Below are 15,999 nucleotides of genomic sequence, written 5' to 3'. Positions count from 1 at the left end.
GAAACCTGGGAAGCAAGGCAACCGAATCCCTGACTCCTCTCCCTCCTTTGCAGGATCAGAAAGTATAGCTGGCTCCGAATCAACCTGTCCAAATGTGGCTATTAGGAGGGTCTGAGCCATAAATCCTGGGCTCTCTGGAGGGAGGGCATGGGCTGAACAAGGCTGGGGCCCGGGCCACAAATAAAAATTACCCCTGGAAAGAAAACCCAAGTTCAAATGAGGTGAGGACTCTCTCTTCCCTATATCACGGAGAGTACAGTGCAGCCTCACGGAGGCCAGAGGAACCAGGAAGAGGACAGTCTGTGCACTGACAAGGGGTGGGGTATTGTTGAGATGTCTAGGCCAGTCTAGGACCGCGCCAGATCGGGTTAAAGGGGTAAAGGACAGGGTAAAAGGGTGATTTGGATTAAGGTGAGCAAACCCGAACCAGTTTTTCAAAGGTGGAGCAGAGGACTGAGCACACACCGACTGTGGGATGCTCCGAGGCTGCGAGCAGTGCGATGCTGCCCGCTCAGTTCTGTCCAAGTGTTTTGAACCCTGTTTGCCCCTTATCTAGACTTTCGTTGCCTGAATTTCAAGTCGGTACCCAGATACCAAAAAGATTGATTCCTAGACCTGGGAACCTCAGTGTCCATAACCCGACGCATCCCCTGGATAAGGTGAAGTACCTAAAGCCATTTCTTTCCCCTGTAGGCGAGGAGTCGACAAGCATGCTCAGAGGAGAGACAAATAAAGCCGGTGGTGAAAGCCGGTTTCCCCAAATGCCCTGTCAGGGGAACATCACTCGACCTCTGTCTGCCAGTAGAGCGCGGGTCGCTGGCAAGGAGGTGCAGTCCAGAACTGCATCGTTTCCCCATTCCCTTGGGCAAAGTCCCTCTGGGACTGGAGTAGATGGAGGACTTTGCCCCGGGGCTTTCTGGGGTAACGGAGCCCTCCGGCCCTCACTTCATATCCTACCTTCCTCCCACGACCCACCTTCCAGCAGCTAGCTGCTCGCTGCCGGGGCCACACAGCGCTTGCCTGCAGCCTGCTCACAGCCAGACTCCGGAAAAGCTTACAGTTTGTCGCCCCCTGTCGGCCCGCGGTCGGGTTCCGCGGGTTCCAGCGGCCGGCTGGCTTAGGGGTGAAATGGCCCAAAAGTGGGGTTACAGAAGAAAGGAAACGTCTCTTCCACCTCCACGGGATGCAGCTTTATCGGCTCCGTGACCAGGGAGCGGCGACGTGGCCAGTGCTGAGAACGCGGAGGTAAAAAGTTCGCGGGTTCCATGTCTGTGCTTGGCTGGCTGTGGCTCCGTTGTTTTGAGCACCCTGGGCGCAGCGTGGAACACAGTGAAGAGCGGTTCCCGGGGGTGCGGGGGCAGCCGAGCGAAGGGCGGGCGCGGGGATCCTGGACGTGATGCGTCCAACTGGTGCTGATGGCCCAGATGGGGCGGAGGACAAATTCGAGGGTCCCCGAGTGGCCTAGGAAACTGACCCAAGTGTCCCAAGGCAGAGAAAGGAGAGAGGCGAGGTCCGTGCCAAAAACGTGAGGCAAAGAGGAGGAAGCAAGAGAGCCTTCCTGGGTCTGGGGCTATCCGCCGCCGGAAGGGTTGCGGGTGAATACTCCGTGGCGGTTTGTCTCCTGAGTCCAGTACCGAAATGTTAAGGCTGCGAGAGTTTCCGTGACAGGGTCTTCCTTGGAGCGACAACAACCCACACTTCACCTCTCCTGCGACTCTGATTTTTGGTGGGACTGTTTCGGGGAGTTATTTGGGTGCAAACGAAACGTGCTCGTCGCAATAGCCCAGGGTGTTCCGGGGGCCCGTGCGTTTTGAGATCTTCAGGATAAATCTAAACAAGCAAATGGAAGTCCCCTCAGATTTCGCAGGGAGGATCGATCAGCCACCGACTGGGCGCTTCTCGGTTCAGCCGCCTGGAAGAAGCCGAGGGCAGGAAACACAGGCAGCGTCTCCTGAAGGCCTTGAGCCGAGCGTGGGCCCCATTGACGACCAGCGCCGGTACCCTCCAGCCTCCCACCGGGTGAGCAGAGTCAGGATCCTGTGTCCTCCCAGACGCCGGCGCCTCAGGCCTGAGGAGCCCACAGGGTTCCACCGTGTGTCCTGACTCACCTCAAGACCCACGCTTTTGCTACGATTTTGAGTCGTGTGGTTGGAAAGTCAAACAAACCGAGTCTCTCAGTTTTCTTTTAATTTTTTTTTTAAGTAGCGCCGGCTACAAACGTATTTTGTATGCACCAACTTACATTGTACGCCTCTACACACACACAGTTTTGCAAAGGACATCCCGTGCTCCACACATACTAAGAGTAATGAATAAGAAGCGGCCAGCTGCAAGCAAACGAATGGGAGGAAGAGCAGACCCACATCGCAAACCCTCAAGGAATGCATGAACAGCTAACTAGCTCGAAGGAAACCGGAATGTGAGACAAAGCAACGAAACCCCACCGGGAGGGACCGCGCGGGGCGGGGAGGAAATGACGAGGAGGGAAGAGGATTGAAGGCTGAACTGGCCCCTTTGCGGGCCGCGGGTGAGCTCCGGGACCGTGCGTCCTCCCCACCAAGTGGCCTCACTGGGAAGGGAGGTGGGGGCGTTGCGCCCTGCACCTGCACCTCCGATCGGGTCACACACATTACCCAGACACCAAATGGAAGGTGTTAATAACGGTGCCAATTAGCATTAAAACAGAGCCTCCAAGAACGTGAAATACCGTCCTAGGCATCTCAGCCTGCTTGTGACCTGGGTGAGCTCGAACGAAGTTCTTTGCCTAGCCTCGACTTTTATTTGCTAACCTGTAAATGTTTATTGTCGAAAGCGGTCACGTCGACAGTGGTGCGGTGGAGCGCCAATTCCTCCTATACTGGCTGCTAACAGTGGAGAATGTCCTTGGAAATGCAACGGGAGAGAAGCAAAGAAAAAAATCATTTTCCTAAAGTGAAATGGATAAGCAAGAATAGATGAACATTTTCCGCGTGAATAACAAACAGTTCCCCCAAATTCGTTCAGAGGCGTAGGAAAAAATTAGAATACAGATTTGCAGAGAAAAACCCCACTAGAAATACACAGGGAATTGAGCGTTGCAAATGAAGACCTAAGATCTTTCTACCCTGCTACGCAGAGATCTGATTACTACATTTATAACACTCCTTTTGGAGTAGAAACATTTTAAATGTCGCATTTCGGATGATAAAAATAAACTTACAGGAAGCTAGTGTAATTTGTACCAATGGTTTCTTTGTGTCTTCTGAAAGAGGAGTGTCCTGTCATTCTTGAGTGTATATTCTCATGGGTGCAAAATTCAAGGTTCCCTTTATTGCTCTTATGTCTCCCTCCTGTCCCTGGCAATGGGCATGACAAATAAGTCTCAATTTCCCCTTATATAAAATGACCTATACTATCTAATTAGATCTATTTCATTTCATTCAGTCAAAATGAAAGCCTGCAAAGGGCTCTGGGCACTGGTCAAAATTCCACCTTTGCAATGAGCTCTCAAAAATGTTTATGTGACAGTGCTAAAAGTCTAAACAGCAATATTAAAATGGAAATATTTGGGAAACTTGAAAATGTCCATGGGGCATATCTCCTGCACAAGGTCTGGGGACTTGGAAAAGGAGAAATCTAAGAGTAGCCACAGGATACACAGGATAGAAGTGGTATTTTCTAAGGGAACCAAATGTGAGTGCCTACAGAATGACTTGCAAAGACTGCAGTGGGTGAGAGGATGCCCCTCTAGATCAGACTTTCTCTGCTGCAAATATTGACACACATGAGACATCCACACCAGCCAGTCTAATTGGAACCAGCTTAAAGTTTGCTGCCCTTGAATGCTTTGGAAATTTCTGATCCTCCACGGACATAGAACCTGGAGAATGGATCGAGGACATGGAAACTGAAGGACACCTGTAGAACCCTTTTTCTGAAATTAAACCAGCCAGTCCTGGTTTACCTATATTTGTTTGATTTCTTATTAAAGATCAGTCCTCTCCAATCTTCAGCACAAAAAACATAATTCAAGTGCTGGAAACAGGGTAATTTGGAGGTTTGCAGAATGATCGTTTTAATATGTTGGGCACAAAAGAACACTGAAACCTACTGGTGAACTGTTTCAAACTTCACTTCTGGCGAATGGACAGTGAAGCAAGAATACTGCCCCCCTGTTCCATTACCCATTTCTTGCATGCTTAAAATTATCATTCATAATTAGATGTTAATGACTTTACTTTTTGTATCCAGTATATTATTTAGAAACATTGCAATGTAGGAATAAAGGCTTTGTTCCAGGATTGTGGGTTTGTTTATTTAGTGTAAGCTCAGAAGTCCTGAAACCCACTAAAATTACATATTCTTTTCAAAGAAGGAGCTCCTTCACATTACTTTAATTTTTCATATGCATAGCCCTATGTCATTTCTCCTGCAATGCCACTTAAATTATTTTCTTTGTCAAAAATCAAGTGTCTTTTATGATGAGTTTTCTTTCAGGCACAAATGGAAGTTTTACTGATGAGTAACTTTTTACTGCCAGTCTAGTTAGTCACTTTTAACTAATTATTGCTTGATATCTTTTTCTCTTTAATTTCTGGAATACCCCAATGCCTGCTACCTATACGTATATATATAAAATATGTCTGCAGCTCTGTGATGGTTTTAATTTTCTCCCTTCTCCCCCTTGTGTATGAGCTATGGAGTTTTATTGAAGACCCGTAATGCCTCCGGTTTTGATTTAGTGTTTTGGAGTTTGTGATCTCATTGCTCAGTATGGAAAATATTAGACAGGGTCTGCAGATTGTATGCAGGAAAAGACCCAAATCACCACCATGGACTGAGTGTTCATCCCCAGTGCTGCAGTAAGCTGACTGCACAGCCATCTAAAATCAATGTGCAGTTTTTATGCCTTTGGATACAGAGCATTTCAGCCAGTTCTGCATATGCAAAAAGTTCTTGAAGACACTGATTCTCCAGGTGGCTGCACTTTGAAATCATGGGAGGATTGGGGTGGGGATGGGAGCTTAGACTGTCCTGATGCCTAGGTCCCACTGCCAGAGATTCTGATTGAATTTGTCAGGATGCAGCCTGGACACCCAGATTTTAAAGAGCTGCCCAGGTGATTCTAATGTGCATGAAAGTTTGAGACTCTCTTTTCTAGGTGAGGCAAGTTGTAATGCGGTGCTTCTTGTTCTGCAACTGTTTTCAGGGATGCAGACAGGACTGACTGGTGACTGACTGGCCTCACTCACTTCTGTGGACATCTTAACATGACAAATGAAAACATATTTAAATCCACGTCTAAAATGTCCTTCCTGTACATTTTTACACTGTGCCACTTTGGCCCCTCTGGAAACAGCTGAAAAGGGAGAATGCTGCTTTCTCAGTCTCAGTTTGCTGCCCTAAATTTTATGTCTTTTAAAACAAGAACGTTCTGTTTCCCTACCCTCACACAGGTGATCACAGCCTCCTGGTTAAGTGGAACCATCTGCACAGAGAACTGGGGACAGGGACCACTGGGGAGATGGCGATTGACTCAGCCACTTGCGCTGAAGAAGATCAGCTTTGGGAGAGGTAGCGATGAATCATAAACATTGCTCAGAATAATTGCATTGTTCAAGGAGATGGGAGTTGAACTGGACTTTTAACATTGCTAAATAACACTGCTCTCTAGACATGTAAAGCAGCAGGGCAGGCATAACCTTCAAGCTTCTGGTACCATGTAAGAAAGACTGAATCTTCTTAAAGACTAAACATAGTTTGTACTCTTATGAGTACTGTTGTTAACATTATTTGATTGCCACGCACCTTGAAAAAGGAAACTTTTTTTACATTGGCTATGGCAGTGTTGCGTTTTAGGTCTCAGAGTTGCTTTCCCCTTAGATCGCAGGCTTGTGATAAAGATATAAATGTCAAATATCCTGCAGGGAGGGTAAATAAGGGAGGAGTGAGGGGGAGGTAAGAGAAAGAAAGAAAAATTTATCCTCTTTAAGGTCTCAGAAATCAATTAAAAGAAAAATCCTTTTCATTTTTATTAGCCTCGCCTTGGTAGCAACTGTTAAGATTTAGACTGCTTTATTTGATTTGATTTTTATTGTTTATAAGCTTATGCATATTCCAAATATGTACTGCATGTCATTTTTAAACAAGTTCCAAGAAAATCTGAGGGTTAGTTTGTTGCTGCAGGACCTTTATGTCCTTGACTTTTAAAGTTCAGGTTTTTAAGATCCTTTTTAGCTGTGAAACTTTGTTTTTATTAAGACCAAGAGAATAAATACATCAATTCTTGGGGCTTTTAGGTCTTGTTTATTTTTAAAAATTTTACGTGGGCACTTCTTCAGATCTTAAAATGTATATTTTAGAAACTGCACCAATCTTTTAAAAAATTCTTTATATTCACCTACTTTTTAATAAGATTATGCTGTATATATTATGTTCTAAGATCATGTGAAACTAATTTAAAAGTACGTGAAAGTTAATAATAATAACAATAAAAACCAAAATGCCCTTAACATTATGCGGCATTTCTCAGCAACAGCCAAGAGCTTAAAGGTTATAGGGTTGTAACAAGGCAGTAACAGATGCTGAACACAGCTACAGAAGTGTAGACGTTACAAACGAGTATGTTGAGAAAATGAGTTTTGACAGGGTTTCTAAGTATTGAGATGTTAGCAAAGTGGATAACTGAATTAATATCCGTCCCACTGGGAAATACTCAGAATTTGGAATATTGCTTCTTAACGACGGGTGAGAGGTTTGCTCCCTCTCACCTGTTGGCAGCGTCAGAGGTGCCGCGTCAGAGGTGCCGCGTCAGAGGTGCCGTCCGTTTCAGTTTTTGTAATAACACCTCTGGTTGAGACAAGACTCTGCTTAGTTTAATGTCTCTTCTGTAATTACATTTCACAAAATACAACCCAGGTCGTTTTGCGCGGAACTGGTCTTTGCATGTGCGGGACATGTGTTTGCAATGTCAGCCAACTGATTTGGGCAGAACGAATCTGGCACTTTTATCTTAGTTTCTCTTTAAACTGGGGTGTAGGTAACTCTGGAAGAGGAGCGGTGGAATTGGCTGGAGTTTGGCGTACAGCAGAGCTTTAATTGGACGAATAGCCTTGGGGTGAGATTTAATGGCGGTTTAATACCACTTTAGGCTTGATGTCCTTCTATCATTTAAGGCTGTACTCACTCTGCCTTTCATCACAGAGGGAATGGGGATTTAATTCATCATTGGCTCTCTGTTCTCATTGTGCCGTTAGAGCTTTTCTTTGTGTCTCTAATATTTAAGCTGACGGGAATGTGGGAGAAATGTATGATCACACTTGATTAGAGCTACTACTCATGGCAGGGATGTGTGTCTTTCATTGTGGAGTTAGCACACTCTTAAGGTGCAGTATCTATAGGTCCAAAGTGCACATGCACCTTAAACTCAGAAAATGCCCTGGCTACAGAAAAGCATAATATTGACGAGGATAGGCTTTTATTAGCTCTAAAGTCTCAGGTTGGAGTCCAGGCTCTACCACTGACTGAGACCTAACCTCAGTGTGCCTCTGTGGGCTCATAATAAGGAGTAAGTGGCCTAACCATGAAAAATGCTTAACAACAGGAGGTGGTTAATCAGTGACCATTATTCTCATTACATTATTTTTCCATATTTTAAGATAGTAATACATTTTGATTTTTGTTTCTTTTACAGAATATATGTTAGACATGCAGTAGATGATTTGCAAATGGAAATATTTATAAATCAAGCTGTATTAAATTGTGTCTTGAAAAGAAAACAGCTTTAAACTGTTTTCCTGAGTTTCTGTTTGTTTGCCACTTTCTTTCGTGGTTCTGAGGCACTGCCCTGGGCTAGGTTCAAAACATGGAAGTGACACTCATGGGGAGACAGGGTGTGAGTGACAAAGGTGTCAAGTGGCAGCTGTAAATTCTCCAGTTTGAGAAAGCTGAGAAGGATATGGATAGTTGGCCCAGAGTTTTCCCATAACCATGAGAGAACTGTGGTTCTTATTGAAGCTAATTCTTCTTGAAATGCTGTCCCTGCACTAACAGGATTCACAGGCCTTTTCTGGCCTTTCCTCTTGTAATATCAAGGTCTTCCTTTGTCAGAGATAAGAAGATCTTTACTTTATGTTTACTTCCTTGCTTTTTGTCCTGAGTGGAAGTTTGTTTCTTCCTAGTGTCTTTTGAACATGTTTTTTTCTCCTTGAAGAAGAAAGCACCAGGAACTCCCTCAAGGAATGTAGGCTAAACCCATTGGTTTGTGAACCAAGGGCTCAGGCTTGGTGTTAGGGGGCTGTCTCCCCTCCCCAATGGCCCCTGCTGTTATGAAATGCCCTTGGCTGAGTAAGAGTGAGGTGTGACTCCCCACCTACCTCAAATTACCATTTTCCCCCAAATTCATCTCTCTTGGATTGCTCCACATTTTTAAATTTCCCCCATTCCCTAAAGTACCTCAAATCCAAGGTTTTAGTGAAGTGGCATCATCTATTCTTAAACAGGCTATATGCCATTTGTACCTTATTAATTTAGGCAGAGTGCTTTAGTCATCTGATGGCCTCTGTTTATTGTGGGGCCAGGCACATATGTACCATAGTGGACACTGTCGGAATGCTGTCTGGATCCCACTCCTACACCTCCAGCCAGGTCTGAGACACTCATCTCCCTGCTGGGTGTGTTGGTGCTGACAGCTGGAAGTTGACCCGCTTCCTATTGCCCTGGGCGGATGGCAGCTCAAGGGCACATCCCCTTCCTGGGGAAAGCCTACATTTAATGACTGCTGATGTGAGGACACAAAAGCCTCAGTGGAGGACAACTGGAAAGGGCCATTCCAACCCCAGAGCTTGCATGGGATCCTGAAACGCCATGACATATATGACCTCTTTTGCCAACAATGTGCATTTGTTAGAGCAGTTTCCTTGCTCCAGAAATGAAGAGTGGAGGAGTGGAGATAAAATAATTGTCATAAAATCACATGTGGATGGAAACCAGGGTGGCCCCCAGCCTCTCCCCTTCTGAGGGAGCTGCTGTAGGCAGGTGGGAGTTCCCCTGGAAACGAAATGTTTAGCTTTGGCACATCCAGGGTGTAGAGGGGGTTGGGTGAGCTGTATCCAGGCCATCCCAGATTAACATCAGGGCTCTTAAAATCTGAGAAGCAAGAGAAGGGTAACAAATATGAAGGTGGGAAGGCTCCAGGACAAATGCAGTGATTTAAAAATGTGGCCTGGCTCTGTTTCCAACATATGTAAATTTCTGAAATGGAAATGCAACAGAACCTCCTAGGGACTCCACAGATTAGACCTGGGAACATGAACTGTGTTGGAGGGCTTGTACGACCTCTAAAACATAGCTTCATTGAGCAAATAGTTTGATTACAAAAGAAACTTATGCCTACTGAAAAATAAATGATTTTCAGACTCTTTAGGATGGTTGTGTGAACATGTAATTCATTTGAGCAAGAATAAAGTTCTTTCTCCAATCAACACACAGGGCATGTGTGCGTGAGGTAAAGCCAGGATCGGGAGAGAGAGGTGCAGTTTTGCCCTTTATGGACTTCGTGTTCTGGTTACCTGTTTTTTAAACTTGAGTGTGCATCTCCAGCTGGTTGGATAAAGGGAACTCCCAGCCATGGAAAGCACATCCTCCTGAACTCACAATCTCACCTAATAATTTGGGAAAATAACATTATTTTGATATCAAAACAAGCATGGGTTTTCATGGCATAGGATACCAATTTTTTGCCTATTTGAAAAATAAAACAGATGTCAAAAAAAACACCCTGGCCTCCCTGGAGCCCATGAATAGTCAGGGAGTTCATCTTGGGTGTCAGAAGGGGGTGTTATGGTAGAAAACTTTGAGACCCACTGTAGGCAGAGCTAAACGAGGTAAAAACACGGTTCCCAGATGGGAGAGGTCACACACTAAGCTTTTCAAGAAGAAATTGGCATCTGAAATGGACCTTGAAGAGTGAGTGGGTTTTGCAGATGGGGGCCCAGAGGGTGAGGAGGGACAGGAAGGGCCTTTCCAGGAAAGAAAAGAAGGTGAGCAAAGGGAAGTTCATGGGAAAGCAGGGGTGGAGTGAAAACATTTTGTTTTGGGCAGGGATCAGAGCCCCAGAAAGTGGTGGCAGAGAAAGCAGGAAAGAGAGCTGAGGCCATGTAGTGATAAGCCTAGAAGGCAAGTTAAAGGGCAGCTATGGAATTAGTGGTGGGATGCGAAAAATTGATGAGTTCAAGCCTAAGTCCTGGGGGATAGGTCACTGACTTCCAAACACGTACTGTGCAGAATGAAGACAACTCCTTTCATCCTATGGACAAGTCATTGAACATCTGAATGTCAGCATTTTTCCTTCTGGAAAATGGGGTCACAATAGAACTCATTTCTTGAGAACATCAGGAAAACTAAATAAAATCAGGACAATAGGTGCTTAGCACAATGCTAGCTGCATAGCAAGTATTCAATAAATAATTTTTGCTATAATAACATATAACAATTTTAACATATTATATCATTGTTATTATGATTCTTAAAATGGTGAGCAATCAAGAGGAAGCCAGGTGAGCTGTGATCTGGGAATACCAAAGAGGAGAAAGATGCCCAGGCAGGCATTTTGCTCTGCTAATTGTAAAATGATCTTAGTTATTCACTGAGGCAGAATTTCTGCAAGCCACAGCCTGCTGGCTTCTGATATATTTATCCCTGGAGAACAACAGAACCCCATTTTTTAAAACTCTTCTGAATTTAGTTGTGCTTTCACAATGTTCTCCTGCCTCTCTATATCCCCTTTCCACCCCAATACACACAGCATTGGGAGCAGCCATTGGAAAGCCAAGTGGTACTTTGAGGATAAGCCAGGGGATAAAAGGGAAGCAAGGCAGGAGGATGTGCTGTCCAGGACCTCCCTGGGGACTGATGGATGAGATCTATAGGCAGAATCACCTCTGTTTCCTTTAGCCTTGACTTGCATGAACAAAGCCTCCTTCCCTATTGCCTACCTTCCAGGGCTCTGCCTAGCTGCTGGTAACTGCGGGGTCTCCCAAAGCCAAGATCAGGTCCACCATTCTGGTTGCCTGTCCCTGCATTGTAGTGAGCCCTATCTGCACTACCACTAAGACCTCGACTCTGCATCCTACAGACATCTTTGGCTAACTTCTCCCAGCTGAGTTTTTTCTCACTTCTGATCTTCCTAGAAGAGTACAGTGCCCTTTTCCTTGCTGTCACCCTGAACTTCATCCTTAGCCAATATCTCTTGCTGGGGTCCCCATTTGCCACTGGCCAGATGGGAGTCTGTTGGAGATTTCTCTTCACTTTGGTGTCTGATCAAGGACATCCTGTCCTCTAGTATTCCTTCCTCCCCTGCCCTCTAGGAGTTGATGTCCTCTGGCTTGCCTGAGTCTTGTGATGCTTACCCCCCTTGCCTCCTTTTGGCTCCTGCACTTTAAAATATAATTTTTCTGTCTTCTTCTCCTTCCCCTCGTCTTTCTCCTCCTGCCATACTTACTGCTTCAAGCCATGCTCACTAAGGTCCAATTTCACATGCCTAGCTAACACTTCCTTCCAGAGCCTTGATTCTACATTTCCAGCTGCCTATCACCCCCACTCACCACACCACCACCACCACTACCACCACCACCACCACCACCACCACCACCACCACCACCACCATGCTGCATTCTCCCTGGGTCCTAGGAGGATGACCTGCTCTTTCTCCTGGCCCTGCTAATCTTATGACTATCACTCTAGAACTTTCCTTTTCTTCCCACAGCCCCTCACCCTGTCTGTCCCTCACCACCAGCACCCTCAATCTTGTCTGTTCTGTTGTCACTGATGCTTTTCTTTCCTGCTGGAACCACCATCACTTCAGCTCATAGCAGCTTTTTCTTTATGCTTTGAGTCATCTGCTACCTGGACTTCTGCTTCTAGGGTCCTCTCCCCTTCCATGTACCCCAAATATCTACACCACTTATCATGTGCATCTGTGCCATTTATTCAAGCATCTCAGCTTCTCTGGAGGCTCTCCCATGCCTTGTATTCCTATAAAATGGATGAAATGAACCTGCTGCCTGTTACCTGCCTCAGAATTCTAGCACCACACACAGCACATTGTCCCTAATTATTTATTTGTGAATCTCTCTCCCCAGGAAAATTCAGAACACAGACTGTGCAGAATGAAGACGACTTCTTTGATTCTGTGGGCAAGTCACCAAACCTCTGAATTTCAGATTTTCCATCTGGAAAATGAGATCACAATCATTTCTTGAGGATATCAAGAGGACTAAATGAGATCAGGAAGATAAGGTGCTTAGCACAGTGCCAGCTGCATAGCAAGTGCTCAATAAATGATTATTACTACAATAATATATAACATAACAATCTATAATATTTTGCATTGTGGGTATTGAGTAGCATTCATCTCAGCAACCCCAGCACCTGGCTCAGTGTCCAAATATCTTAGGCACACAGGAAATGTTTGAATGGAAAAATAGAAACGCAGCTCTGATAGGTTCAATTATTTATTCAAAGCGCTTCAGTGGCATCAGACAGCCTTTGGAATAAGTACAGGCTTCATCCGACCAGCTGAGGTCTTCCCCATCCTGACACCAAACAACCATCTTTGTCCTCCAGTGCTCTTGAATCCAGGCCAGCAGTGAGCTCAGCTGTCACCCAAATCCATCACATTGGCTTCCTGTTACATCAGTACACAAGCCTTCTCTTTCCTGAGGTGACCATGGACCTTTGAGACCATGCAACACTCATTTTTAAAATGTAATTATATTTTTGTCAATAGGTAATACATTCATATGACTAAGTGCTCAAAAGATATTAAAAGGTCCTCTTTGAGATGTCTTGTTCTCTTCCACATCCTACCCTGCTCCCTCCCTGAAATATATAGGGACTCAATTTTATCAGTTGTATTTGTATGCTTTTATGCAAATATATGCATATAAGAGCGTAGAGTCTTTCCCTTCATTTCTTACACAAAAGGCAGTGTGTCAGGCACACTGTTCTGCACTTTGCTGTTTTCACTTATTCTGGCGATCTTTCCATATTAGTACATGAAGAGCCTCACATCTTTTTTTTTTTTTTAATACCTGCATGGTAATCTGAAAGACAAAAATCATGATTATAGAAGAAATGCACCAACTTTAAAATAGACAATGAAGACATTCAAATTGTTAAAGTTGTTGCTTACCTTGGTTCAGTTCTCAATTCAAATGGAGACTGAAGCCAAGAAATCAAGAGAAGGCTAAGTCTCAGAAGGGAAGTAACGAAAGAATTAGGAAAGGTCATCAAGAACAAAGATGTGTTACTTATATATCTTGGATATTAGCCCCTAATCAGAGGCAGTGTTTACAAAAATCATCTCCTATTCGGTTGGTTGCCTCTTTATTTTGTCGATGGTTTCTTTTGCTGTGCAGAAGCTTTTAAGTTTGATATGGTCCCATTCATTTATTTTAGCTTTTACTTCCCATGCCTTTGGGGTCAAATTCATAAAATGCTCTTTGAACCCAAGGTCCATAAGTTTAGTACCTATGTTTCCTTCTATGCAGTTTATTGTGTCAGGTCTTATGCTTAAGTCTTTGATCCATTTTGAATTAATTTTGGCACATGATGACAGATAGCAGTCTAGTTTCATTCTTTTGCACATGGCTATCCAATTCTCCCAGCACCATTTATTGAAGAGGCTGTCTTTTCTCCATTGTATGTCTTTTGCTTCTTTTCAAAAATTATCTGTCCATATTTATGTGGGTTTATTTCTGGGTTCTCAATTCTATTCCATTGGTTTGTGTGTCTTTTTCTGCTAATACCTTACAGACTCATGCAACTCAACAACAATCCAATTTAAAAATGGGCAGAGGACCTGAAGAGACATTTCTCCAAAGAAGACATATGGCCAATAGACATATGAAAAAATGTTCAACATCACTAATCATCAGAGAAATGCAAATCAAAACCACAATGAGCTATCACCTAACCCCAGTTAGAATGGCTATCATCAACAAGACAAATAGTAACAAGTTTTGGAGAGGCTGTGGAGAAAAAGGAACCCTCATACACTGTTGGTGGGAATACAGATTGGTGCATCTGCTATGGAAGGCAATGTGGAGATTCCTCAAAAAATTAAGAATAGAATTACCATATGACCCAGCAATGCCTCTCCTGGGTATCTACCCAAAAAATCTGAAAACATTTATCCATAAAGATATATGTGCTCCAATGTTCATTGCAGCTTTATTTATGGTGGCCAAGACATGGAAAGAACCAAAGTGTCCTTTGATAGATGAATGGATAAAGAAGTTGTGGTATATATACACAATGGAATACTATTCTGCCTTAAGAAAAGATGAAATAGTACTATTTGTGACAACATGGATGGATCTTGAGATTATTATGCTGAACAAAATGTCAGACAGAAAAAATCAAGAACCATATGAGTTCACTGATATGTGGCATATAAAACTGAAAACGGCAAAAGAACAAGATAAACAAATGAAGAAACAAAAACTCATAGACACAGACAATAGTTTAGTGGTTACCAGAGGGTAAGGGGAAAGAGGGGTGATAGATGAGGATAAACGGGATCAAATATATGGTGATGGAAAGAGAACTGACTCTGGGTGGTGAACACACAGTGTGATATATAGATGACATATTACAGAATCGTACACCTGAAATCTGTGTAACTTTACTAACAATTGTCACTCCAATAAATTTTAATTAAAAATAAAATGACAAAGATGTGTCATTAGATACCAAGACTAAGATCATCTACAGTCTCATATTCCCAAATACTACGTACAGATGTGAATGAAAGCTGAGCAGGGGAAAAGGTTGATAGGAAAAAATTGATTTATTTGAAATATGGTGTTGGAGGAGCACTTAATGGATACCGTGGAGCAACAGAAAGACAAAGAAGTCGGTCCTAGAACAAATTAAGCCTGAAACATCACTGAGGGCATAATGACACAACTGACACTGTCCTACTTTGGGCACACATGGGAAGGCAGGGTTCTTTGGAAAAGATAATAATGCTGGGGGGAAAATATAAGGCAAAAGGAAAAGAGGAGACCAAATATGAGATAGATTGATTCCACAAAAGAAGTCATAGCCGTGAATCTACAGGAGCTGAGCAGGACTTTTGAGGACAGAAAATTATGAACCTCACTCATTCTTGGAGTCGCCAGGAGTCAGTGCTGACTCAACGGTACATAACAATAATGTTCCACTGTCTGAGTACCAGAGTTTTTTCAGCCTTTGAATTGTGTCCAATATTTTGCTATTTTGTGGGCACACATTTATGTATTTGTGGAGTAAATTCCAGAAGTGGAATTTCTGTGCCAAAGGTATATGCATTTATAATTTTGATAAATATTGCCAAATGGTCTTCTACAGGAGTTGTACCTCTTGCACTCACAACAGGAACTTTTTTCAGCCAATCTGTTATGGGATACATGATATATTACTGCAGCTATAGTTTGCCTTTCTCTTTGTACAAATGGGATTGAACATCTTTTCGGATGTTTAAGGCCTTTCGTAGTTCTTTTTCTGTGAAATGTCTTTGCCGATTTTGTACTGGTTGTTGACCCTTTTCTTATTTTCTAGGAAATCTTCATATATTAGGGATATTTGTACAAGATACAAATATTTATTCCCAATTTTTCATTTGTCTTTTGACTTTGCTTGTGGTGATATTTTTTCATGTGGTTCTTGACTGTTAGGAATCAGATAACTCTGTGTGTTTTTTTAAAAAATATATTTTTTATTTTATGGATTCTGCATTTTGTATCACATTAGAAAAGCTTTCCTCCCTTCATGATATAAAGAATTCTTCCATGCTTCCATCTAGTACCTTTCATGTTTTACATTTACTCTGTGACCCATGGTTGTTAATATGAGTGTACGGTGTGAGGCATGGGTCTGTCTTTCTCCAAAGGGCCACCTGGCAAAGAAACCATTCATAATTGTCGCTCTGAGCAAAAAACTGTAGCAATTCCTAGCTTGACTATTACCAGCCTTCTA

At 43.5% G+C, this 15,999-nt stretch overlaps 1 long non-coding RNA gene across 1 annotated transcript; it reads left to right on the top strand.

The window, feature by feature from the left end:
* Window positions 1-995: 995 nt before the first annotated feature.
* LOC148756054 (uncharacterized) lies at window positions 996-15,702 on the top strand. Its single transcript, XR_016018331.1, has 3 exons — window positions 996-1,245; window positions 5,436-5,553; window positions 12,120-15,702. It is a non-coding gene; the product is annotated as an uncharacterized LOC148756054 (long non-coding RNA).
* The last annotated feature ends 297 nt before the right edge of the window (window positions 15,703-15,999 follow it).

This window comes from Rhinolophus sinicus, chromosome 13 (genome assembly GCF_057876585.1).
Source record: "Rhinolophus sinicus isolate RSI-liver-muscle chromosome 13, RSI-T2T, whole genome shotgun sequence".
In the NCBI taxonomy this organism is placed as follows: Eukaryota; Metazoa; Chordata; class Mammalia; order Chiroptera; family Rhinolophidae; genus Rhinolophus; species Rhinolophus sinicus.
Note: the sequence above shows the minus strand (reverse complement) of the source record. Positions and strands in the feature narration are given on the sequence as shown.